The following is a 27,879-nucleotide window of genomic DNA, read 5'->3' as shown; positions in this document are numbered from 1 at the left end:
ATGTGTTTATATGTGTGTATAATAATTGTTTTCTAAAAGTTTTTATGGTCATATATACAATGGTTTCACAAGCTGTTTCTCTTAAAATGTTAATTCTATTAGGTAGGTGGATTAAAAAAATTAACAAGTTCCTTTGCTGTGAGAATTCTCAAAATCTTCAACACACTCCTGTACATTATTATTCTTCAAGGAGAAAATTTAATTCCGAACATCATTTCCAAACATGTTGTATTTGTCTGTTTTCATGCTGCTGATAAAGATGACCAGAGACTGGGTAATTTATAAGTGAAAGAGGTTTAATGGGCTCACAGTTCCTCATGGCTGGGGAGGCCTCACAATCATGGTGAAGGTGAAAGGCATGTCTCACATGACGACAGACCAGAGAAGAGAATGAGAGCCAAGTGAAAGGAGTTTTTCCCCTCATAAAATCATCAGGTCTTGTGAGACTTATTCACTACTACAAGAATAGTATGGGGGAACCACCCCCATGATTCAATTTTCTCCCACTGGGTCCCTCCCACAACATGTGGGAATTATGGGAGCTACAATTCAAGATGATATTTGGGTGGGGACACAGCCAAACCATATCACATGTTTATCCTCCGAGTTTTTTTTTTTTTTCCTTCACAGTGAACATTGGTAACTGATAGTCTCTGAACTGGATTTTGGATAATGGGATTACAAAGAAATGGAATTCAATATCCACATTCACAATACAGATTAATGTAAAGTGGGATTAGTAAAAAATATTCATAGGGCATAATGAGGTTAGCCAGGACTTGATGGAAATTCAGGTTGTTCCAGACCCAAATACACTCAATTTATATGAAAAAGGAAAAGTTGGTAATCATATGGCTCTTCATTCTTTTCCCTTTTATTCTTCCCTTTTCCTCTGCTAACTGGTCCCAGTGCTGATATTCACCAGACTCTGGTTCAACTCTAGGAAGGCAATTGTCGAAGGGATTAATCAAAAGGGAAATAAAGCAATTTGTACACAAATATTATAACAAAACTATTTCAAGGAGTGAAAAAATAGTAAACAATGTAAGGCCATAAATTTGGAGACAGTTAAGAAATCCACTATAGAATACTGTAAGGGCATTACAGAAAAGAAATATCTCGACAAAGTTGCTCTGAGGAATTGTATGTTAAATAATGTCAAAAAAAAACTGAATCCAAAATCATTATAACTATATAATTCAGATCTAAACTGAGAAAGCTCAAAAAGATGTGTTGCACATACAGTTGGATATTTATTCTTTTTTGCATACTTTTTTGTTGGTATTCTAAATAATACTGTAAAAAGAAAAATGTCGGGAAGTTTAACTCCCTGTCTCGGGTTGGGTTTTCTGGGAGCAGATGCTTATTTAGATGGGTTTTGGAGGGTAAGATGGGGAAGGAAGGACAGGAAGCAGGACTGGGTAGAGAAAAAAGTTGAACTGGCATGCAGGCCAACAAATCTTTAACCAATTCAGCAGGAGCAATGAAGGGAATATTGTATTTCAGAGTGATGGGGCCTTTCAACCACTGCCTTGCTTAGTCAGCAGCTGCAGGCTGCCTTGAGAAGGGTGAGATCTCTGGAGAGGTGGCTCCCTACCGCTGAGGTGGACTCTGAAGTTGCTAATCGCTGGGTTGCCTCCTGACTGTCCTCCCCACGGCCCGGCAGTAAGTACTTCATTGAAGGAATTCTGGCAGAGCATCTCTGAGTGTACCACCCACGTTCATTATCAACTTCTGTCAAAGTGCATTCAAATTATCTCTAAGAGAGGCTATATCCAAAAGATTTTCCCCTCCACTGTTTTGGAGACTTTCCACAGTGGTGCACTAGATCATTATTTCCTTTGCAGCAGTTTTGGTTCAAACTGTCATTTTGTTCCGTAGTGTTCTAGACTAGAGTTGCTGTAGACTACACCACATTAAGCACCAAATGCTAAGCAAATAGGTGAAAATGAAGCTGATACCTAGCATTAATGGCTGGGATGTGCTCAGCACTGTTGAAATGATAACATTCACATACATATTTCTGACATTTGTTAGAATAATTGATTAGTTTGGAGGGGTGGATAATACCACCTCATATTTTGCATCATTTATCTAGGCCACTCGCTGAGCACCTATCTCCTTTGCAGAAGCCAGAAAAATTTCTTTATTTTAATTCTCATTTACAAAGTTAATGTAAAAAGTCCATGATGAGAAAAATATCAACATTTTAAATAAGGAATAATCAGTAACAGTGCTGTGCTGAGCTATATTAGCAACAGAAGTAAAAGAAAAAAATCAGTCATACTGATTTTATTTCTTATTTACATTTTGATTCTATGTTCATCATGGTTCTTTAGGGTACTCATTTTGATTTTTTAAAATATTGCACTCAAAATTTATTTATCTGGATTACTGAGGGTTTTTTTTTTTTGCATCCCTTTAAATTTTGTGCCTGATGTGTTTCCTTTGCCTCACTCTATTTGCAGGCCTGGTAATTAAAATTATATATATTTCCACAATGGTTGAACTAATTTACATTCCCATCAATGGTGCACAAGAGTTCCTTTTTGTCCACAACCTCACCAGCATCTGTTATTTTTTGACTTTTTAATAATAGCCATTTGGACTGGTGGGAGATGATATCTTATTGTGGTTTTGATTTGCATTTCTCTAACGATCAGTGATGTTGATCTTTTATTCATATGATTGTTGGCCACATGTATGTCTGATTTTGAAAAGTGTCTGTTCATGTCCTTTGTCTACTTTTCAATTGGGTTGATTTTTTTTTGTAAAATTTGTTTAAATTTTTATATATGTTGGATATTAGATACTAGATGTCAGATGCATTGCATACAAAGATTTTCTCCCATTCTGTAGGTTGTCTGTTTACTCTGTTGACAGTTTCTTTTATGGTGCAGAAGCTCTTTAACTACATCCCATTTGTCACTCTTTGCTTTTGTTGCAATCGCTTTTGGCATCTTTGAGTTGAAATCTTTGCTTGTGCCTCCGTCCTGAATGCTATTGCCTTGGTTGTCTTCCAGAATTTTTATAGTTTTGGGTTTCACATTTAAGTCTTTAATCCATCTTGAGGTTGATTTTGTATATTAGGTAAAGGAGGGGTCCAGTTTTAATCTTCTACTATTCCATTACAGGGTATATACCCAAAGGAATGTAAATCATTCTATTATAAAGACATACACATGTCTATGTTCATTGAAGCACTATTCACAATAGTAAAGACATGGAATTAACCTAAATGTCCATCAATGATAAACTGGATAAAGAAAATATGATACATACACACCATGGAATAATATGTAGACATAAAAAATAATGAGATCATGTCCTTTGCAGGGACATGGACAGAGCCGGAGGCCATTGTCCTTAGCAAACGAATACAGGAACAGAAACCCAAATACCACATGTTCTCACTTATAAGTGAGAGCTAAATGATGAGAACACATGGACACATACAGGGGAACAACACACGCTGTGGCCTATTGGAGGGTGGAGGATGAAAGGAGGGAGAGGGTCAGGAAAAGTAACTAATGGTTACTAGGCTTAATACCTGGGTGATGAAATAATCTGTACAACAAACCCCATGACACGTTTACCTATGTAACAAACCTGCACATGTACCCCTGAACTTAAAAGTTAAAATACACACACAAACACACACACGTATATATATGTGTATTTGTCCAAAATCTCTCAATGTTTTCTGTGGGTGGGCCGGTCTGATATAACTACTCCTTTTTTAATTGAAATGGAACTCACAAAACTCAGAGACAGTAGTTGTGTATAACAGAAATGAAGGCTTTCAAAAGGCCTTGTACAGTTTTTTTATATACAAAAGAGAAAGACCTCAGTTTCCAAGGTATCACACTCTTTCTGTAATTATGAGAGCTCACCAATTCTGCCTTGCCAATCTAGATTATTCTTGCCTATTCAAGAGATGGCAGATGTATGCCATTATCTAGTCCCCTAACTTCCAAGCAGGTATTACATATTTGTTCCAGAAATTAAAAAAAAATGCTACTATGAAGCAAGAAATATTGTTAGTTAATGTGTGCCTGGTATGTTTCCTTTTAATTTAACACTTGTTGTGTTGAAGAATAGAATCTTAACCATGTAAATAATGTCACCAAACACTATAATTATAATTTCCTATAACAAAAACATGTGTGATATATGCTATAAACAAGACAATATCCTGAATAGGTTAAACTATTATGTATAGCACAATTTTGCCATCTTTTACTAAACAGTAAGGGATACACTTAAATTATAATATGAAATCTGGGATGGGAAGAAGGGAACACAATTATAACTGTAAAGAGCAGTAGTATTTGCTCCTTTTTCAAGGTGCGTATTTTTAAAATGGAAAATAGATATGTAATGAAATAATGTAGTTTAAAGGTGTACCATAGTCTGTAAATGCTTTTTCTCCTTTTTGATTGGGTCCTGAATATAATTGGGCCCTTTTGAGGTTTGCCTCTTCTATCCTGCCATGTCCAAAACAAACACACCTGCCACATTCATTAAAACAAAAAATGTCTTGAAAAGCAATGGAAAACTTTGTTAAAGTTTATTGGGGGACCTAAGGGGGCTGTTAAACAGACATCTCACAGAAAATCATATTAAATTTATCTCTACATATTTTCCTCCCAGATCCACATCTTTACTGCAGTCACATATACTGTTCCCCCACCCCGCCAAGAGACTCTACCTCTCCTGTGTCAGATTCTCCTTGGCTCTTCTGTGTCAATCCTTACTTCTCCCCTTCTCCCACTTGCTTGCTCCCTCTGTTAACAACTATAGGTCCTTTTATTTCTTTTCCTCCTTTGCCCCCTACATTTCTTTTCTATTGTAGGGCAAGATCACTATAGTTATCTAGTTTCCTTACTTCTATATCTATACCAGTACCTCCAGCACCACCGCTTTGAGTTGACATAATGAAAAAGTGTGGTGGACCAATTAGAAGTCTCTTTCACAGGCAGAAAAGAAGAGAGATGATGAACATTTGACTTAATATTTTGATCTCTTCTATCCTAGTCTTTATTTCTGGTGATTGTTATCTTGTTTTATATAACTTGGGTCAGGTCCAAATACCAGAGTCTACTGAGATCTGTAGAGGTGAGTGGACATTATACACAATTATACTCAAACAAACATGAATATACAACATCTTTATGCCACATTCATAATGTATTGTCTGATATGTAGATTTAAAATAGACCCCAAGTTTTAGCATCCTTTTCATAATCACAGGGCATAGTTAAATTGGACACCAAAGAAGGTAGTATGACATGTGTTAATTTCTTCTTTATCATGAGATTTTACATAAATGATTACCATGTCAAGCTTCTGCCTTCCACAAATAAAGGGCTTTAAATATTTCTAAGCAGTCCTTTGGGGCTACAATCAGGCAAACTACAGTAAAACTATGAATATATGCGATACTTGTCAAGTACTTCTGTCAGAGCAGGACTGGTATCCAGAGGAACATGCTTAAAACATATTTCCACTCAACCACCATCCCGTAAATAATCACAAAATCAGGGGAAAGAAAATAACCTTATTTGTTGTATGAGAGTTTTAGTAGAAACAAAAAATAAGAGACCTTGAATTGGTTTTCATTCTTGGCCTTTAGGTTTGATGTCAAGTCTTATATTAGTCAGGGTACAGTCAATCTGGGGATGGGAACCACAACAGTAAGTTGAGCACAAAAACGTAAATATCTTAGTTATCCATTAGGTATAGGATGGTTAACTATTAAAATGGTAAGAACTCTAAGGTATTTAGAGGTAGCAACTGAAAAAAAAAATGCTACTACCCCTAGCACTTAGGGAAAAGTGAAAACGGAAGGGACTTAGAAACAGAAGCAAGGATCTCTCACAAACCTATAAGATTCTTATGAGAGGGACAGCTACTGCAGGAACATGCTGCCCGGCGCTGGATTGGGGAGGAAAGCGAATGGAGGCTATCCACTGTGGCAGAACTGGGAGAGTTGCTGCTCTTTGGGGAAGCCCTCTGGGACCCCTGGCACACTGATTTGCTCAGCACGGCATGAAAAACAGAACACTGGGAAGAGAAGAAAATCCCTTCTTCCTCTTCCAGCCTTGCAGTCTCTCTCTAGCGCCCTCTATTGCAAGAACCTAAGACTGCTTAGGTTCTTTTCGCCAGCTGGCAGAGGTGTGTGGTCTGCATAGCCCAGCTCCCGTTATCAAAAAAAAAGGACCAAAAGGTTGCATGTGGAGGTGAGAGGTAATACACTAATAACTAGTACTACTATTTAAAAAGTTCTGTCACTAAGCAGTATTATCTCATTTCTAGCACTTTTAATTTGGCACATGATAGCTTGAATGATAAAATCAACAAAAGTGCAATTCAAGTTTCCTAAATTTACACTCTTTTATGTAATATGTATGATTCAAAACAGGAGTTTTTATTAGCTTTTGTTTGTTTATATACATCATAAAATAAAACAATGTGCACACAGAAAAATTCTTCAGAGGTCATCTTATCTAGGCTTCCAGTGTATATGAGAATTGTGACTATAGTTCACCCTCTACCTTCTGGTTGAATATTTCCTACAACCAGGGGTTAGTTCACTAGCTGATGAGCCACTTTCTTGTCTAGAAATTTCTAATTTTAAGAACGTTTTTCTTACCCTGTGTCCAAATCTGTTTTTTCTTTTTTCTTTTTCTTTTCTTTTTTTTTTTTTTTTGACGGAGTCTCGCTCTGTCACCCAGGCTGGAGTGCAGTGGCGCGATCTCGGCTCACTGCAAGTTCCGCCTCCCAGGTTCACGCCATTCTCCTGCCTCAGCCTCGCGAGTAGCTGGGACTACAGGTGCCCACCACCACGCCCGGCTAATTTTTTTTTTTTTTGTATTTTTAATAGAGACGGGGTTTCACCATGTTACCCAGGATGGTCTTGATCTCCTGACTTCGTGATCCACCAGCCTCGGCCTCCCAAAATGCTGAGACTACAGACGTGAGCCACCGCACCCGGCCCAAATCTGTTTTTCTTAACTGCCTGCCATTAGTCCTCATTTTGTCATATGGGATGTGCTAAAACCTTCTCTGGTAACTTTTATGACAGCCCCCCAAATATTTGAAGGCTCTGTATTGTCTCTGTTAACTATTCCTCATATGGTAAAGTTTCTGTACCCCCACATTATTGGACTCATACTCCTATAACCTCACTATACTTTTTTTTTTTTTTTTTGAGACGGTGTCTTGCTCTGTCACCCAGGCTGGAGTGCAGTGGCACGATCACGGCTCACTGCAACCTCTGCCTCCCAGGTTCAAGTGATTCTCCTACCTCAGCCTCCCGAGTAGCTGGGACTACAGGCGTGTGCCACCATGCCCGGCTAATTTTTTTTTTTTTTTTTGTATTTTTAGTAGAGACGGGATTTCACTGTGTTAGCCAGGATAGTCTTGATCTCTTGACCTTTAATATCTCTTTTAAGAAACGCAGCTCTCAGAAATTAACCTGATGAGTTAGACATAATAGAACTGAGGCAAAGTACAATGGATATATTACTTTTAGGATCAGGTAATATAGTTCCATGAATGATGCCTTAAGAATTGACTGGCTTTTTCAACAATTGCATCACAGTTTTGCTTTTCTTACCACTATCCCACTCCCCTACCTTAGAGGCATTTTATAAACCTCGAGTTCTTTTTTTTTAAAGGAGCAGTGTTCACTGAATTGTTTTTAATCTAGAAAAGTATAACAGATCTTGTACCAAAAATATAGTAAGTAATAAATTATTTTTCACTTCCCCTCAGACAACCCTCCCAACTGGAATGGCAGGAATAGCTGGTGGAAGCGCTCCTTGACTCTTCCAAATCTCCTTGTAACCTTTTAACGTTTACCTTAGAACCTGGGAAAGCAGTGTTTCCCTCTGACTACGAAGCCAAAAGTGAGAGTTGGATATTAAGCAAAACTACTTTTAATTCCCCCATATCCTCAAGGAGGGTTCATGACATATTCATTTCCTTCATATTACCTAATGTGAAACATACCAGGACAGAATTAATTCTTTACAAAGCAGCATTTTGTAATGAGAGTGCTGCTTCCTTCACTTTGCCTCCTCTGGACTCCACAATGTTGATTGTAGTTGGAATCTATCTCTAATGACACTTGAAAGAGTTCTTTAAGCTCAGTGGTTTTGAAGGCAAGAAAATGATTTGTTTGGAACAAACTCACATTCAAAATGTATTTTATTTTCTGTAAAATGATTATATAGGTAAATGAAATATTCGTTTTACTGCACAAAAATTTCAACGTACACACATCCAACAATGTATGGGCTGCATATTCATTACCTGGAATGTTCTTTCCTCAGACTAATTCTCTCACTTCCTTCCAGTGAAGGAAGATTGCACCCTTTCAATGAGGCAGGCCTGGCTTGAACAACCATTTAATATCGCAAACTGTCTCTTCTACCTTCTCCCAGCCTCGTCTTCCTCTTCTTACTCCACTTTTTCTTTTTTTCCAGAGCACTAAGTATTTTCTAACACACTGTGTCATTTACTTATTTATTACGTTTAACACAATGCAAATCTGTTTTCCCTGTACTCTCCCACCCCCTCCCACCCCCAACGTAAGTTCCTTAAGGGTAAGTATTTTTGTTTCCTTGTTTACTTTGTACGGGGATGTAATACAATAAATATTTGGTGAATTAATGACATTAGCTTTCAGTTCCTTCTTACAAATGGGTGATCATTATTGCAGACAAGAGTGCATTCTTTGCTCTGGGTATGTCAAACTTTTTTTCTTCTCAATTGTCCAAGTTCTTAAGTTTCCTTTCTGTGCATTTCATAGTATTTTTGCTCTTGCAGGCTGCCCTGCTTGATGTTTCATTGTTTCAGCTCATTCTCCAGCTCTGTACACTTAAAGTTTGACCTTTAACAGATTGAACCTGAAGCTGTGCTTGCCTTTGAAATGTTCTGTAAAATGCAGGTGACTGGCTCCGATCACCCTGCAGGTCCTTTTAACTGAATCACCTCCATCCCCAGCCTTCTCCACTCATCTCTAGAGAGGGTTACAGTTTATAATCGTCCTTTTTGGCAAGAAAAGTAACTTTCTGGCTGGAAACTGCAATACAACTCATTTTTTTAAAAGTGTTCAGTACTGTGTTACTTCCAGTATAACACCATTAGACATCCCTTTTGTAGAAGCAATAACTCAGGAGCATTCCTGCTTAACCATTTCCTGTCTGACTTCTGACCAATACCTAACCATGCTGCATAAAACCCTCTTATTCCATGAGTCACATGGCTGACATCACCATTGTTCAGCTCTTAACTTAAATGCTAATTCTCTAGGGAATCTTTCTTGGACCATTTATGATGGGTAATTAACCCTTTACAGAAATACACTGTACCCTGGTTATTTTCTTCACACTTCATGTATATATATTTGTTTATTATCTGTCTCTACTAGACTGTAACCTCCAACATACCTGTTTTATAAACCAGAGAGCAGTCATTCAATAAATAAACAGATCTGAGGGCCAACTGGCATGTTGTCAACTTACAATATTGGAAGTTTACATAAATTTAAGAAAATCTTTAAAAAATAAAATAGGGCATCACAACTTTTACCAGAAGGTACACATTTTATAATTTATACTTGCACAAAGCAATAATAATGAACTATAAGTCTCAATATGCCTTACCTCATTTATCCTCAATTATTTGAATTCAGCATTGTCTTTTTTTTTTCCAATTTACAGAAGAGAGAACTGAAGTTTAGTGGTTAAATAACGTACCCAAAGTCATGCAGCTAGAAAGCAGCAGCCTTCTGAAAGAACAATTGATCTTAACTACTTTGCCCTACTCCTCCAGCAGACTATTCAAACGATAACTTCCTGGTACCATTGCTTATAAAAGTAAAATATTTTAATGGATGCAGTGAAAAAACAGCATTAAATAAATTAGGAGAAATAATTTCTGTTATACTTTTTAAAAAACTATCTAAGTATAAAGGTTACAGATCTCCAAACGAGCAGGCAGTAAATTTATTTTTCTTGTAATTTGAAAATAGTAGCCATGTTTCCCTCTTAATGTTTGAGTTGGGGTTGGGATGGGTGGAACAATGCAGAATCATCTCTGTAGGTTTGTATTCACTGCCTTCTCCAACACTGTGCATCTACCACTTTGTACTCCTGTCAAGTCAAGGTTACAGAATGTCTATTCTATAGTCCAAATACCATGCAGAAAACACCCATAAATAGTCTGTTTTCATGGGACTAATTCATTTTTATAGCACTTCCCCTGAGGCTCTAAACAGAGAACCAATGCTGAGGATGGGGTTTCCAAGGTAATTATATCTGACAGAGCCAAAAATGTGAGACAGACATGGAAAAATTATAATAACTTGAAATCCAGAGCTAATACTCCATCAATTCCTACTGTGATTAGTTTAGTTTGACACTTTTCGAAGCACAAAACTAAGCTATTGAAGTGATTTGTGCTTCATTTCAGTTTGCAAATGCTTCTTTTTCCTTAGAAAGTTTCCAATCTTTGACTTGATTGACAGCCAGTTGATTTTTATGTAAGAGAAAAAAGGAGACAATGAAGTAAATTAGTTTTACGCTTTTCTCCTTTTTTTAAATTATTATTATACTTTAAGTTTTAGGGTACATGTGCACAATGTGCAGGTTGGTTACATATGTATCCATGTGCCATGTTGGTTTGCTGCACCCATTAACTCGTCATTTAACATTAGGTATATCTCCTAATGCTATCCCTCCCCACTTCCCCCACCCCACAACAGTCCCCGGAGTGTGATGTTCCCCTTCCTGTGTCCATGTGTTCTCATTGTTCAATTCCCACCTATGAGTGAGAACATGCAGTGTTTGGTTTTTTGTCCTTGCGATAGTTTACTGAGAATGATGGTTTCCAGCTTCATCCATGTCCCTACACCCCTTTTTTTTTTAAAGGACAAACACTAGTAATTTAACTAGGTTCTGATCTAGCAATAAATTTTGGTCCAATTATCAAATTTTGATCAAATGAATTTTTTAATATGTGTTAGCAAACATGACTATAGTAGTTAATGAGTTATCAAAAGACCAAATAAAATTAATCATCACTTTGGCTAATATCACGGTCTAAGCAATTTTAGAATTGTTCTGCTTCTGCATAGGTGGCCTTTGGGAAAGTCATTACCAAAAGGTTAAATAGTAAAACCTCGGGTACCTGAGCTTGGATTGGGATGCAGAAGGTAATGTGTAAGGGTCTAAACAGGAGGATTCCAAAGTCAAAAGCTTATATACAATAAGGGAAACTTTAAAACATGTTATATCAAGCCTGGAAGCTATTCTGTTCTTATCTTGCCAAAAGCTACAGTGGGATATAAAACTCCTCCAGCTGCTATATTAAACCTTACAAAAATATCTATACAAAATTGTAAACATAGCAGGGTCATCCCCAGGAAGTTGGCAACTACAGTAGCCATTTTACTCAGTTATCCATGTAGGTCAAGGCTTAAAAATGGAATGAATGATGGGAGTGTACCTTTTTTCAAAGAGTATAGAGGTTTGCTTATGCAAACAACTTCCAACAAATTACCACAATTTTGTTCTTCTTAGAAATGCAATTGATGAATAATCTGTACTAAAAGAGTAGACATGAAGCAGGTAGAGAAAGACAGTTAGACAATTTCTTCCTTTATTATCAGAAGCCCTGATAACAAAGAGTTGATCATACTGAAGCAGACAGGAATGGGATCCAGCAGGCAATAAAAGCAGATGTCAGTATAAGCTCATCACAGATCTAAGCATTTCCCAGGTGGCTAAGGGTTTCACTGTATCATGAGGAGAAGCGATGGATCAATCAATTAATACTAGGACAATACTGTTTAGTTTTTGAAACTTATTGCATTATGTTTACCCCTTAAGTAAGCAGTATATAGTTCTCAATGCATAGTGTTTGGTTTATTCATTCTCAGTAAACCTTTTTAGTGTCTTTATAGAGGTCAAACTCAAAGTTTGAGAGTTCTAAATTATCTGTAACAATATACAAAAGAATTAAAGTGTCATCATATTAACAATGTTTAGAAAAGCTTAAGTATTTTTAACAATACTAGGTATTGTTAAAGAAAAATATTTGAACTGGATGAAACTCCAAATGGTACTAAAAGTGAACAAAGCAGATAACTTGAGCATGGAAATAAGGTCTCGTCTTAGTGTGTTCCAAATTATACAAGTGACTACTGTGCTCTGTGATGCAATGCTAGTTCAAGTAGGAGGAAGCAGCTGCTCAGCCAAATGTAAACTAAGCTGCCAGTTGTTCAAGGGGGTGGATGCTAGACCACCTGCCTCTTACTAGGTAACAAAACAGAAGACTCCTGTTGATATAACTGAGAGTATAGTACTCAACTGGTGTCAAAATGGATATGCATTTTCCTCCTTGACATGAGGGTAATTTTATAAACAATTGCATGCAATTACACACATATTTTTAAAGCATCTTTTTAGAGGAAGACACTGCTTTGCAGCATGATATTTGTGTAAGTATTTGAACCATACATGATCAGATAAATGAAGTGTATATGATAAAACAAAGAGAAACAATTGTGTACTGTTTACATACCGAAATATCAAAGTATGAGACACATGTAACTTGTCTCAGGGTAAGAGCAGTTTCTTATAATTTGAGCTTGTCTAAAGGCCTTGCATTTAGACAATTAGATCAAAAGAGAATTCTTCCGACGAGAACTCAGCAATTCTTCTGTGGCAGATAGTGTTTTATTTACTAGAGCTATCAGAATTCAAATACTAAACTTTGGTAATAGTTGATGTGACACTTTATAAATAAGATAAATCAATTGAAAATGAATTATTGATGAGCTGTGACCAAAATAAAATAACCATGATAAACCCATCAAAAACCTGTCTTGAAATGGGAGAAAATGTGACAGGGCAAAATATTGGAATCACATTAAGCAAAAGGCAAAGCTATGATTTTGGAAGAAGGAAACTTGACTTACATGGACTATTGTTAACTCTAGAGATGCTCTGAAGTCAGGCATTTTGAATGTTTTGGACCATTAAACATAAAATACATCTTAAGCATGTTTATTTTTAATATTAATTGCTTGACTTTATATACTCAGGACATGGTGTTATAGTTTATTGAATAAATATTTTTAAATGCCCTTTGATTCTAAGATAATTTTAAAAATATTTTGCTTTCTATTTAAAACACGTTGGAAATAGCATTTTGCTACAAATTGGTTTTATAATGCTTAAAGGAGTTCTAAAGGTTGAAGAATGAATTTCCTAGTTGAATATTGATGAAAAGTCCTTGATATTTTGAAGTAGCGTGCATATACATTTTCTTATTGTTCAGTTATACCTATAAAGATACAGCATTGGGGAAAAAAAAACGAGACCCAAAGGAACATGCCAATTCATAAATTTTGAATTAGCTGATTTTATTGTTGAACAAAGCAAATACCCCGAATGCATGCAGGTAGCCAGCAAGTGGCTACAAACATATAGTGGGTTTTCAGCTCTGTTTATATGGAATTAAAGCTATAGTTGTTATCATTCTACTTTTAACAGTCAGCAGATATTGAATTTGCATCAGTAGTTACATGGAGCGTACTCTTACATTCTGTTCTCTCATAGTTCTCTATCAGGCTTACTCTGAGATTTTGTTCTTTTCAATTTTTTATCAGTATCTCTGAAGGCTGCCCCTGACAGTGTATCCAGTACACATAAGTAGTCACGTCCTTCAACATTCTTTAGTGAGGTTAGAGTAAGTTCAGTTTTCCTACTACAGACAATCACCAGTATTTTAACTACCTGCTCAGATGTCTGAATCCAGTAGATTTATTCTTGCATCCTTCCTCGCATCTTATATAATGCCAGCCACATATTATACTCTCACTAACTACATGCTAAAACGCAATAAATGTCTCTCATAAACATGGGTTCAGCTTGGTAGAGTCAAGAACTTCCCTCTCTTTTTTTTAATTTTTGTTTTAGATTTAGGAGTCCATGTGAACTTTTGTTACATTAACGCATGTCACAGGGATTTGTTGTACATATTGTTACATCACCCAGGTATTAAGCTCAGTACTCAGTAGTTATTTTTCCTGCTCCTCTCCCTCCTTCCACCCTCCCACCTCAAGCAGACCCCAGGATCTGTTGTTTTCTTCTTTGTGTTCTTAAGTTCTTATCATTTAGCTCCCACTTGTAAGTGAGAACATACAGCGTTTGCTTTTCCGTTCCTGCATTAAGAACTTTCCTCTGTTTCGGCTGACTTTAGAGTTTCTCCTCTTTTATCCTTTTCCATTTAAATGTTGCAGAGCACACGATGTAAGCTGACTTGATGGCATTGTCTTCTCTTCCCACTTCTTAGCTCAGCCAGGTGATGGTAGTTATTGGAAGAACTTACACTTGCTTCTTGGGTGAAGCAGGAAAGTTAGAAGGAGGGGTGGAAACCTTTGCACTGCTGACGGCTTACAATCCTCTTTTCTCTCCTTTATTTCGCCTATTTTGTCACGTTCTTACTTCCAGGACTTTGGAGGAGCAGCTCCCATAGATACCCATCAGGAAAAGTGGAATTTCCCACTCCCGCGGCAAATGGCTACTGTAAAAAGATATGCCCACCCATACATTCAAGAGGAGAACTCTGAATGCATTTTCCAAGAGAAATTTTATTCCATTTTATGATTAGCTTACAGAAGTACTGTTTCCAGTATGCTTTTAGTAGCACTATGGAGAAAATGAACAATTGTAGTCCATGTCTGGAAGTTATCTACTATCTCAAAATGTGTTTTTAATTTGTATTTTTTTAAATATGAAAAAGCTTTTAAATTTCCCAAAATTGACGAATAAAACTCTGCAACTTGATCTGTGAATAACAGAAGGGTTTTAGTAAATATTCCTGCCTACCATCCAAATCCCCCCATCAGAACCTAGGCACTCATTTTCAGCAGCTAGCACTGTTGGCTAATGGCTCAGAGTGGAATTCTTCTCCAAGAATTTCTTTCTTTCAAAGGAAGCTGCCATAATGTTATGTCCAATGCTACACTTCCTCTTTGGAGTCAGTCTTCATCCAGTGATTGGTCAATGGAGTTAAAGTCCCGGCCCCTTGTTTTATCTGGGGCATCTCTGGAGGTCTAGCTTAGTACCAAGACTACTTGCAAGTTATTCTCTACAATTGCTTCTTAGTTTATTTTTTTCCTTTGTCCTGTCTTGATTCCTTTACTCTCTTGTTAGTGTTATTCCCATAAACTCTCCCTCCCAAAGCTCTTGCACACAATTTTCACCCCAAAGGGAACCAAGCTAGAACAGAAAAGTAATGTATTACTTGGATCAACTTAAAGCTAATTTAAGTAATCACTCAAGATTTCTAATATTTCTCCTTCATATTTATTATGATAATTATATTAGCATATACACTTTTAATTTTTATTTAAAAATATGTACATGTGGTTTTAAAAGTCGAATAGTGCTGCATTATTTACAAGGAAATAGTAGTGCCTTGTCCCATGACTCTCAAAGGGCTTATCCTGTAATTTCATGAATTTTTAAACTGTAGTCATCACTCGCTGATTTTCAATTATAACAAATTAAGATTTACATCTCTTCTACTCACTCCTCCATATTCCCCACTACCATTTCCCAACTAGCCAATTTGAAAAATAGATAGTCGTTTGTTTAGATAACCTTTAGTATACGCCATTCTCATAATAATCTTTACTGCTGAGATACAGAGTGTATTTTGGTTACATTTCTTTTCCTTTTTTACTACTATTTTTCTTGAGATAAATTATTTGCTTTTACTTCTAAAATGTGGTTGGTTTATCACTTTTGTACCTATTTCTAATTCATCTCAAAACTTTACGTAAAATGCCTCTCGGTATGGTAAGGCATATCCCATTATCTTTCAGCAATACTTTTCTCCCCCCTTAGGAATATTTGACATCTGTCTTGGTTCCCCCTGTCTTTCTTTGATCTGAACTGCTTGTTCTCTATACCTGGGGCACAACTGTCATCTTGGGACTTCTCTTCTCCATTGCCCTGAAACTTGCTGTTCTCTAGTGTTAATTCTGCATATCTTGGATTGCATGCCTTCCTTTTTCTCAGCTTTTACCCTTCGTTTCGCTGGAGCTTGTTCTCCAGTACTTTCCTGAGAATGGGCGCGTCTCTGTAATCAATCGCTGAGTCAATGAATGTCTGAACTTTTTATCCTACTTTCACCTTTGCTTGATAGTTTTGTTGAGTATACACTATAGGTTGCGGATAACTATTTTTTAAAGAGAGACTTATTTCTATTTTATATTTAAGCAAATTATGTAGCATACATTGCTGATGTGAAGAAAATACACAAAATCTTTGTACATCAACTTTTTAAAAAATTATTTTTAACTGTCAATAATTGTGCATATTCATGGGGTATATAGTGATGTTTTGAAACATGTAATGTCTGGTGATCAAATCAGGGTAATTAGCATATCCATCATGTTGAAGATGATTTCTTTTCTCAGAATTTCAAAGACATTGCTCCATTATTGTTTTGAGAATTATATCATTCTAATTTTTTATTATTTATGTGTGATCTTTTAAAATGTTTGCTTTTTCTCTGTCATGTGGTTTCTTCTTATGATCTCTTTTATTCCTGGTGTTTTACAATTTAATATTGAGGATCTTGTTGTGGGTCAGTTTTAATTAATTGAATTGAAAACTCTTTGAGTTCTTTCAATCTGGAAACTCATGTACTTCAATTCTGGGGAAATTTCTGATGTTCTTTCATTGTTAAGCTCATTTCCCCTTATTTCTGTTCTTTTATTAATTCTGTTCTTTTGTTCTGGAATTCCTATTAGACAATCTTGTATCTTCTGAAATGGTTCTTTTGTTTAAACATATTTCTTGTAATATTTTCTTTGTCTTTGTGTCCTTTGTTTTTTGTTTGTTTTACTTTATGGGTAATTTATTAAACTTTATCTTCCAAGGTTGAGAAATACTATTATCTTATTTTTAATTTTCAAGGGCCCTTTTTTGTTTTCTGAATACTACTACACCTGTTTTAAAAGTAGCATTCTAGGCCAGGCACGGTGGCTCACACCTGTAATCTCAACACTTTGGGAGGCTGAGGCAGGTGGGTCACCTGAGGTCAGTAGCTTGAGACCAACCTGGCCAACATGGTGAAATCCCGTCTCTACTAAAAATAGAAAAATTAGCCAGGCTTGGTGGTGGGCAACTGCAATCCCAACTACTCGGGAGGCTGAGGCAGGAGAATCACTTGAACCTGGGAGATACAGGTTGCAGTGAGCTGAGATCGCACCACTGACTCCATCTCAAAAAAAAAAAAAAAAAAAAAAAAGCATTCTACTCTTGTTTTATAAATGCTGTGTCTCTGAAGAGATTTTTTATAGCTGCTTCAAATTTTCTTCAAGTCCCTGCATGGTTCATTTTCATTTTCTTATTTCCTTGCTTTGGCCTTGTCTTTGAAGTGAAATTCCCTCTACTTGTATCTGATGATTTTTGGCCATTCATTCATATTTAAAAGTGAGACACTAAAAGACAAATTGAAATTTTTGTGTTCACTGGTGGAATTTTCCAACTGTTGGGACTCACTGTGAGGGACTGGATGAGATAAACCATTTCTTTGGCAATCTCAACTTTCTCATATATTTTCCAGATTCTTTAGAGAAGAGAAACTTCCCATCTGATGAAATATAAAACCACAAGTGTTCTGGCAGCTAAAGTGAAAGGAGCTAAGTATTTTACATTGAGCATACAGGATTTCATCCATTACCTTCATTATTTTTGTTTTCTCCCAGTAGAGCCTCTCGGGTTCACCATCTCCAGAAATTAAACCGTTTGGCTAGAGTAGAGTAGAGAGGTCTAATTATTTTTTATACAGATTTTAAATAAATCTAATTGCCTTCAGCTTCACCTTACATGTCTGATAGCAGAGATAGCTAGTGCCTTACCCAGGCTTTTTGTGGAATTCCGAGGTACCAATTGGTTTCTCTTCTTATCACTCCCTTTCACTTCCCCCAGCATCTGCCTCTCCTCCCTACCTAGGCACTCAACAGAGAGGAGAAGGCTGAAACCTCAGCTAATGGCCAATTATCCAACTATTTTCCATTTTTCTCAATTTTGTTGACTTTTTCTATCTGTTGTATGTTCTCTCCTATTTTCTTTATCTTGGTGAGTTTGTGTATTTTTTTTACTGTCATTTTAGTGGCCTTTCAAGAGGGAGCAGAGATACACTATAGTGTTCAATCTGTCATGGCTGACTGGAAGTTTATAATTATTTGTTTAATTCTGTATTCCCTGCTCCACATTTATCTGGTTGAATTGAATGTCTGGGAATAGAGAAATGACTAACACATAAAAGGAGCTTAATAAATCTTTGTTAAATAAATGGAGAGTTGCAAATTTATTTTAGTGTATATATGGATATAAATTAACTAAAACTTACCTCATATTATAAATTACTTGTCAAACTCTTTAAAAACTCCCTCCTGGCATTATAAGTAATGCCACAATGCCAACAGGGAATTTTTAAAGAGTTTGACAAGGGTGGACTACTATAGAACAGTAGAGCTCTGGGCATGTGATGGTATTAGATCTCTGGGCATGTGATGGTATGATTAGCTAATACTAACTCTGTGATTGTCAGTTCTAAAACTGAATATTGAATTTTTATCATATTGTAGTGAAACAAACATTTTATCTCTTTTCCTCAACTTTAACAACAAATTACACCTAAAAGAGAATTCACAGATATCGCTAATTCCCTGGTAGATGCCTAAGCAATGATTTGAACTGTATATGATACATTCAAGAAGATTATTGATTAAAGAAAGAAAGCATTTTATTTGGAAGTTTTACTTTCATAATGGCCTTTCTCTTCAATTTCATCAATTTTCAGTAGAGTATTTTCATATCGTTCTTTTCTCATGGTTGGAAAATTACCATTGTGATTGTTTTTTTCAGTAATTAGCAATTTTAAGACTGTGCAACAGAATCTGAATATGGTCTGAATGATAAATTGAGAATAACATTTTAAAAGTCATAAGTTGTACTACTTTTTTGTAATATTATATGCAGTCTGTTTTTAGGGGATGGGTTTTGAAGTGACATATATAGATAATTCATCAGGGTAAAATTCAGTTACTTGATAGTTTTCATATGTTGTGTATATTGTCAAAAATCTAAAATTGCATTGCTACAAATTAGCCTGCCACATGCTGTACTCTGCCATGTAACATATGGCCCAGCATACAGCAATAATCACCAAAATCTGTGTCAGTGCCTTCAGAGAAAGTGAGAAATTGTCCCTGTAGAGGAGCAATGTTAGTAAATAAAAATGAAATCTTAAGTTTTACTTACACTTACATCTAATTCTTAAGGTTTAAAATATCACCTGAATAAGCTGTTTGGGTCATATATATAGGTCTAAATCTTTGAAGGTTTTCTCTACTATAGGCAATTAAAGTAACAATTGAGTAGTTTGTTTTGACAACTGATTTTGGTAAGTTAACTTTCACCTTACTAATTCTTTTTTGTAGATACAGTTAAACTTTCTTTGCTACCTCGGAAGATTAATTTGTTGAATCGCTGGAATTTGTATGAATTCTATCTATTTATTCTCAGAGGTACTTAATAAAAATGTTATTTTAAAATTTGTTTTAGTTATTTGATTCTTTTTAAAAATCTTTTAAGTTTTACACATTGAAATAGAGCCTGATACAAATGTTCATGTTTTATAAACTATAAAAGCATGTTGAAAATCAAATAGATTACTGCATAAAATTAATTTTGTTATATATGTGATTACGTATGTTTAATATATATTTGTGTGCATATGGTTCAATAATGACATCTTAACAATATAAAATTTTTTTCTATGATTAATTTTTTTCTAAGAAGTGGTATGAGAAACTAAGTGTTGTGGAAAATTACTTGCTATGCAAAGTTCCCAAGTGACTATTGACAATGCAAGAAGGGCTCCATTATTAGAATCTAACCTGCAACACTGCCTTGAACCCTAGAAAGGGTATGTGAGATATATTAAAAACATTGATCTTGAATATTAATGACTTCTTCCTAACATGAAGAGTTATTAAGTTCTTTGGCAAGTGGTCCTCAGGTCATCTTATTATCATATAGGCCACTTTACTTTGTCTTGTCTCTAAATACCTTTTACTTAGCTCATTGCATTGTACCTTAATTTTTAGGTTAGCTAGGTCAGTTAAGAAATTTCCACATATTCTATCTCAGAAGGTTTATTTATCGAACAGATATTTATCTGGCACACACTATGTATTGGATACTGTTTTAGGTGCTGGAAATAGAGCAACAAACAAAACAGACAAAAATCTATGCCCTTATATTCTTGTTATATCTTAGCTTACATTTTAGCGGGGGAAGATATGTGCTAAACAGGATAAACAGAACTATATATGGTATGTTAATCTGAAATTAAAGTACTAAATAAGAAAAAAGTAGGGAAGGAGACAGATGGTTTATTGGTGGAGTAGCTCTTAAGTTTTAGAGGAAAGCCTTTTGAAGAGAATAGATGTGAGAGGGAGCTGAGTGACTGTTTGCAGGAAGAGAATTTCAGATGGGGAAAGAAGTGAAAAAGTCCCAAGGCAGGAGGGTGCCTGGTATTTATAGGAGGAGCTTAATGTGTCTGGAGTAGAGTGGACACCCTGGACAGCAGTTAGAGAGGAGGTCTGGGAGGTAATGAGTGTGAATGTGAGGGGCAGATCTTGTGGGTCCTGGTAAGTCCATACTGAGAGTGAAATGGGAAGCCATTGCAAGGTTTTGAGCAAGGATGGGTGTGTCTGATAGGTTTTAACAGAATTGCATTGGGTTCTAGGTTAAGGACAGCATTAAAGGAGCAAGAGCAGAAACAGAGATCAGATAGAAGGCTAATGCACTAATCTAGAGAGAGATTGGTGACTTGAACCTGGGGAGTATTGGTAGTGATGTGGACAGAGGTTAGATTTTGAAGATAGAACAAAGAAGATTTGCTAATAAATGAGATGTGAGGTATGACAGAAATGTAATTTCCCTAATCATCAGGGAAATGTAAATCAAAACCACAGTGAAATATCATCTTATCCCAGCTAGAATGGCTATTACTAAAAAGACAAAAAACATCAGAAGCTGGTGAGGATACAGAGAAAAGGAAACTCTTATACACTGTTGGTAGGAATGTAAATTCCTATAGCCATTACGGTAAACAGTATGGAGATTTCTCAGAAAAACTAAAAACATTACTACCATCCAGTCCAGCAATCACACTACTGGTATTTATCCAAAGGAAAGAAAATCATTATACCAAAGGGACACCTGCACCCCCATATTTACTGCAGTGCTATTCACAATAGCAAAGATATGGAATCAAACTAAGTATCCATCAACAGGTGAATGAGTAAAGAAAATGCGGTATATATACACAATAGAATACTACTCAGCCATAAAAAAAATAAAATCCTGTCATTTATAGCAACATGGATGGAACTAGAGGACATTATGTTAAATGAAATAAGCCAGATGGAGGAAAACAAATATTGCATGTTCTCACTCATTTTTGGGGCTAAAAATTGTTGACCTTGTGAAGGTAGAAAGTAGAATGTTAGTAACCACAGCCTGAGAAGGGTGTGAGAGCCTAAGAGGTTGTTTAATGGGTACAAACATACAGTTAAGCAGAAGGAATAAGTTTCAACGTTCAATAGCAGAGTATTATGACTGTAGTTAACAGTGTATTGTATATTTCAAAAAAGCTATGAGAGGACTTGAAATGTTCCCAACACATAGAAATTATAAATACTCAAGGTGATGGATACCCTAAGTAACCTGACTTGATCGTTACAGAGTCTATGCATGTAATAAGATACCACACGTACCCCATAACAATGTATAAATACATAATACTATGTATTAACAGTATTTTTTTAAATAAAGAAAAATAATTTCAGTTTGGCTGTTTTAGGTATGAGATGCCCATTAAACATTCAAATGAAAAGGCTGACTGGGAATTTGGATATTCAAGTCTGGAATTTAGAGGAGAGACATGAGCATATAATTTGGAAGTTATCAATATACATAGATGGTATTCTAAGCTCTGAGACTGATGATCCCATTTATGGAAACCATGACAGTTTCTGCCATTATTAAGAAAGGTCATCATATCAGATTTTTAAAGTAATAATATTTTTAAGGTAATAGTATTTTAGGGATGCTAAAATCTTTGCAGTTTCTAGGACTAAGTATATTTCTCCAGGCTTAGAAGAGATGCATGTTATAAGTGTTTGTTATATAAAACAGAAAAAATGTTTTTATTAAAACGTTAAATAAAAAGGAGTATGCAAAATTATATACATTATTTAATCAGAATAATGTACATTATGCTTAGACAAACATGTGAAGGAAATCTGACATTTTAAATGATGATTGTCTTGAGTATTACGAGTATTGGTGAAATTTTTCAATTTTTCAAACATTTATTTATTCTCCAAATCTTTTCCATACAAATATGAATGATTTTTAAGATGAAATAAAGAAAGTTTATCTTCGAAGGTAATGGAAACATTTAAAAATTTCTTCTTGTGGCTGATCAGTTAATGCTTGGATTCGTAACAGAACCCAGTGCCTAACTGCACTGAATTTCCTCATTTACGATTGTATGTGTTATGATATAGAAACACGGAAATTGACAGTGAAGGGCAATCACCAGTCTCAGTGATTGTGATTGTATAGATACCATACAAAAAATATTTAGCTTATCTACAATTTACCAGTATCTGAAACAAGGTTTTCTAAACAAACCAAAAAGAAAACAAGTCTCATATTCACACTCAACTTAATCCATGAATCTGACTATATTCAGGCTGCCCATTATTTCCAAATCAAATTGATGCAATTTCCAGCTCCGTTTTTGGTCTCTGATCCCCTTCTCCAGCACACAGGCTCCCTTTGGGATTTCTTTTTTAACACAGACTTTCACCATGGGGCTTTTTTTTCACCTTGTTCTTCCAGACACTCTGAAGGGTTTTGATTCTTCAAGGTTTATTTCAAAGTACTTCAAAGAGGGACCTCCTGAAGTGAGGTAAAATAGATTTAACAATACCAACCTACCTCATAAGGCTGCTGTGAGGAATAATAATACAAAAGACTACAAAGCACTTTGTAAATATCAAGTTCTATACAAATGCTTAATAATAATTACTGAGCACAGCACAATGTCGTCTTTTGTGCATTTTTAGAAGTGCCAATGAGTACGTTAAGTTTCCTACCTGCAGCCGTTTTTTGATTCTTATAATAAAAGTGTTTTATTTTAAATTGTGTACAGAACATCCTTGTGCTCCATGTCTTGGATGCATTCCCAAGAAAGAACTGAAACAATGTCAGGCTTGGGAAAAGAAGCAGAGCATCCCAGGTGCAGCTCTCTTCACGTTTGAAGATGCTTTGGCACAGCAGGAAAACCAAAGATGGATAACTCTATGTTATTTTTTTTCTCTGACTGGACAGATCTATGTTTTGTCGATTGGCAGTGTATTTGTGATATGCAGGGCAGTGCTGTCTGCTTTCAGAGCAACATCAAATTTTACTTAAATTGTGCAATCTCACCTCTATTTTTGATGATGCAAGGGAATCAACCATATGCTTTAAATTTTCATCAATTGTCACTGGCATTAAACAGTTTCAAATTTCTTGTGTTTTTTAGTAGTTACTTTTACCCACCCCTTTAATTCACTGGACATTTACAGCTTTGGCCTACTAGTCTCTTTTCTCACGTCATTCGTTCAGTGTCTGAAAGGTACCCACAATCACTCTGGAGACCATCTACTTGTGGATATTAGAGTTTTCAAGAAATTATTTTTGTAATCATAATAGTTTTGATATAGAAATCTTCTTATAATTTTTTTCTGAGATTAAGTCTGTATTAATCCATTTTGCATTGCTATAAAGAAATCCCTGAGGCTGGGTAATTTATAAAGAACATAGGTTTATTTGACTCACAGCTCTGCATTGTGCTGTCATCTGCTGAGCTTCTGGTGAGGCCTTAAGAAGCTTTTACTCATGGTGTAAGACAAGGGGAGTAGGTGCATCACATGGCAAGAGAGGGAGCAAGAGAGATGCCAGGTTATTTCAAACAATCAGTTCTCAAGTGAACTAATGCAGTGAGAACTCATTCATTACTGTGGAGAGGGCACCAAGCCATTCCTAAGGGATCTGCCCTCCTCCCACCAGGCCCCACCCCCCCAACATTGGGGACCACATTTTAACATGAGATTTGGAGGAGACAAGCATCCAACTTATATCAAAGTCTGACTAAATCTTCTCCATAATAGTCTCCTATTAAAGTAGCTTTAAGACTGAACTTGATTTTCTAAAGCACAGGGCTGTATCACTGTCACATCTGAGAGAGAATAGGGCCTGCACTGGAGGGAAACTCTGTATACTCTTTGGTCTAAAAACAGGGAAATCTTTGGTGTGTAAGAGGGTAAAATTCAGTGTAGGGAATCTACATTTTTCTGATCCTTGAAAGAAAGAGATTTATATCTGATCAAGAAATTCATTCTTCAATAGACCTTGATTCAGTTGCTACTGAGTTTATGTACTGTGTATGGTGCTGGGGACAAGTTAACGATAAATAAGACGCAGTATCTGGCCTTGAGCTAATCAAAGCTTGATAGTTGAGTTAGACATATTAAAATGCAATCTGAATAAGATGACATACATATTACAATGAAGGTATTGTACAAAGTGAGATTGCAGCTGGAAAGATGCAATCTTGAGGGAGTCAGGAAATTTTCACAGAGGAAGTGACATTTGATCTGGGTCTGGGTGATAATTAAGCATTTTCCAAGCATTTGAGGAGTTTGGGAATAGTAACTGATTTATGACCTTTCATGGCATAAGTGGAAATGGTGAGAAAGTCAAAGTGGCTGAAGAATTGATTAAAAAGGGAGATGAAAATGGAAAGATCGGCTGGGGCCATAGTGAGAGGAGCCACGTGTGTTACCCCAAAGAGTTTAGGATGCCCCTATACGTGGGGGAGTTAGTTAAAGTTTGCATGATTACAGTTGTGTTTTAGAGAGACGACTCTGATACTGTATGGAGAACAGTCTAATTTAGGAAACCACTGAATTTGTTAGACTTTGTCTGAAACAAGCCTGCAAATCCTTCTGAGTAAGCATCCCAGATACTCATATCTGGATGTAGCAGTTGCTTCCGAGGCCAACCTCTCAGCAACGTCCTTAGGAATGCCTGCTAATACTTGAGAGGCGTATGGCTTCTTTCTGACTAAAACATCTTTAGCTTTGGTAAGCCACAGTGCCTCTGGCTGAATGGTAGATAAAACCTTTAGGATAATTTTAGTAGTTTGGTGATGATCAGGAATCTTCAAGATAGGTGGGAGTCTTCTTTGCTGTTTCAGTTTAATCTTGCTAACATCTCCTTCACATGGAGAGAAATCCTTAAATACAGTTTACACAACAGATTTTTTTACACTTTTCAATTAGTCTAAATATACTACAATTTCACTTGACTACAAATATAGCAAGAGCATTTATACTTTATGCCCAATTGCTGATTGCCTATAAACTAAGGATTACTTACTTTTGCAAACTGCTAGTTCAGGTTTACAGAGCATCATGTATTCAATTCATAACCTACCAGCAACATGAATTTCAATCTATATTCTTAATATATTAGATGAATTGGCTACATCCATCAGGCACCGCCTTTACTACCTATGTTTCTGCTCCTGAGAGATATGAATTTTCACCCAACCCTTTTTTAATTCAGAAATTTCATTTTATTTTTAAATCAACTTTACTGAAAAGTAATTTATATAGAGTAAAATGTACATATTTTAAGTGTACAGTTCAAAGAGTTTTGAAAAGCACATGTACTTTCAAATGAGTACCACCAACCCATTTAAAACGCAGAATTTTTTTTTCACCCCAGCACACTCCCTCAGGCCCCTTTGCAGTAAACCCATTTTACAGAGTGGTATAATGGACATCAGAGACTCAGAAGGGAGGAAGGCAGGAGGGGAGTGAGGGATAAAAAACTACATAACAGGCACAATGTACAACCACTGATCTGATTTTTATCTCTGTAGATTAGTTTTGCCTGTTTTAGGACTTCAGACAAATTCAAGTCACATAGTATGCACTCTTTTGTATTAGGTTTCTTTTTGAGATTAAATCACATTGTTGCATGTACCAGTAATTGGAGCCTCTCTTTCATGAGTACTAGTCCATTATATGAATATGTCACAATTTGTTTATTCCTTCACCTGTTGACAGACATTTGTATTATTTCTAGTTTTGCCTATTATGGATAAAATTGCTCTAAATATCAGTGTACAAGTCTTCTTTTGGGAAATAATTTTTCTGTTTCTCATAGGAAAACATTAAGGAGTGGAATTGATGGTTTTATGGAAAGCATATGTTGAACTTTATATGAAATTGCCAAATTATTTTCCACAGTGTGCCGTTTTACATTCTCATCAGCAATGTGTGAGAGCTCTGGTTGCTTCACATCCTGATTTGTTATTGCCAGTTTTAAAGTTTTAGTTGTTCTAGTAAATCTGTAGTGGAATCTTATTGTGATTTCTTGATGACTAATTGTGTTAAACGTTTTATAAATGAGTTATCTTCATATTATGTCAAGAGTTTAAAAAATTTATCCTGGCTATGTCTTTTATGAAATACATGTATTGTGAATATTTTATCCTAATCTGTGCCTTACATTTTCACTTTCTTAATGGTATCTTTCAAAGAGCAGGAGATTTAAATTTTAATAAAGTCTAATTTGTCAATTTTTTTAATTGTTGTGTTTTTTTGTGTCCTGCCTAATAAATAACTGCCTATTCAAGTTTGTAAAAATTTTCTGCAATGTCTTGTTCTAAAAGCCTTACAGTTTTATACATTTAGGTTTATAACTTATTTAAAATTAAGTTTTGCATATGGCCTGAGGTTTATTTTATTTTTCATATGGATATCCAGTTATTCTAGCACCATTTGTTGGAAAGATTTTTATTTCTTTATTGAATTGACCTGGCATTCTGCTGAAAATTAGTTGGCAATGTGTGTGGTTCTATTTCAGAATGGTCTATTCCATTCTTGTGATCTATATTTCTATCTTTTTGCCATTATTACCCTGTCTTCATTACTGAAATTTTATACAAGTCTTAAGATTGGTAGCATAAGCTGTCCTACTTGGTTCTTTTTCAAAATAATTCAGCAATTCTAGGTTCTTTGCATTTTCATATGCATTTCAGAATCCACTTGCCAATTTCTCCAAAATTCCTATTTGAATTTTTATTGATATTGCATTGAATTACATATCAATTTGGGAAGAACACACTTTTTCAAACTATTGATTCATAAACATGGTGTAACTCTCATTTATATAGATATCTTTAATATCGCTCAGCAATGTTTTGTAATTTTCTGTGCAGAGGTCCTGCATATCTTTCGTTAAATTGATACCTATGCATTTTATGTCTTTGAAAGACATGAAAATTGTATTTTAAAAATCTCATTTCCAATTATTTTTTGCTAGCATGTAGAAATACAATTAATTCCTGGATATTGACCTTTAATCTTGCAACTTTCATAAGTTCTCTTATTGATTGTAGTAGTTCTTATAAGTTCCTTAGAATCATGTCATCTGAAAATGAAGAATATTTTACTGTTTCCTTTCCAATATGTGGACTTTTAAAATTTCTTTTTATTTAAACCATTCAACAAAAAATATATTGAACATCCACTAGGTGAGCCTGGTATTGTGGTACAAACTAGAAATAAGGTTGTAAGCCAACAGACATTTATAGAGTTTATGGTCCAGTGACTTATTTAAGAAATAACTAAAGGACAAACTT

General features: G+C 35.6%; 1 long non-coding RNA gene across 1 annotated transcript in view; it reads right to left on the bottom strand.

The window, feature by feature from the left end:
* Positions 1-277: 277 nt before the first annotated feature.
* Positions 278-27,879, bottom strand: part of LOC105738214 — a 197,353-nt gene continuing 169,751 nt past the window's right edge. Inside the window, exon 3 of the long non-coding RNA XR_001113961.2 lies at positions 278-939. This is a non-coding gene — a long non-coding RNA (uncharacterized LOC105738214). The remainder of the gene's footprint in view (positions 940-27,879) is intronic.

This window comes from Nomascus leucogenys, chromosome 22a, assembly GCF_006542625.1.
Source record: "Nomascus leucogenys isolate Asia chromosome 22a, Asia_NLE_v1, whole genome shotgun sequence".
Lineage (NCBI taxonomy): Eukaryota > Metazoa > Chordata > Mammalia > Primates > Hylobatidae > Nomascus > Nomascus leucogenys.
This window is presented reverse-complemented; position numbering and strand designations above follow the sequence as displayed.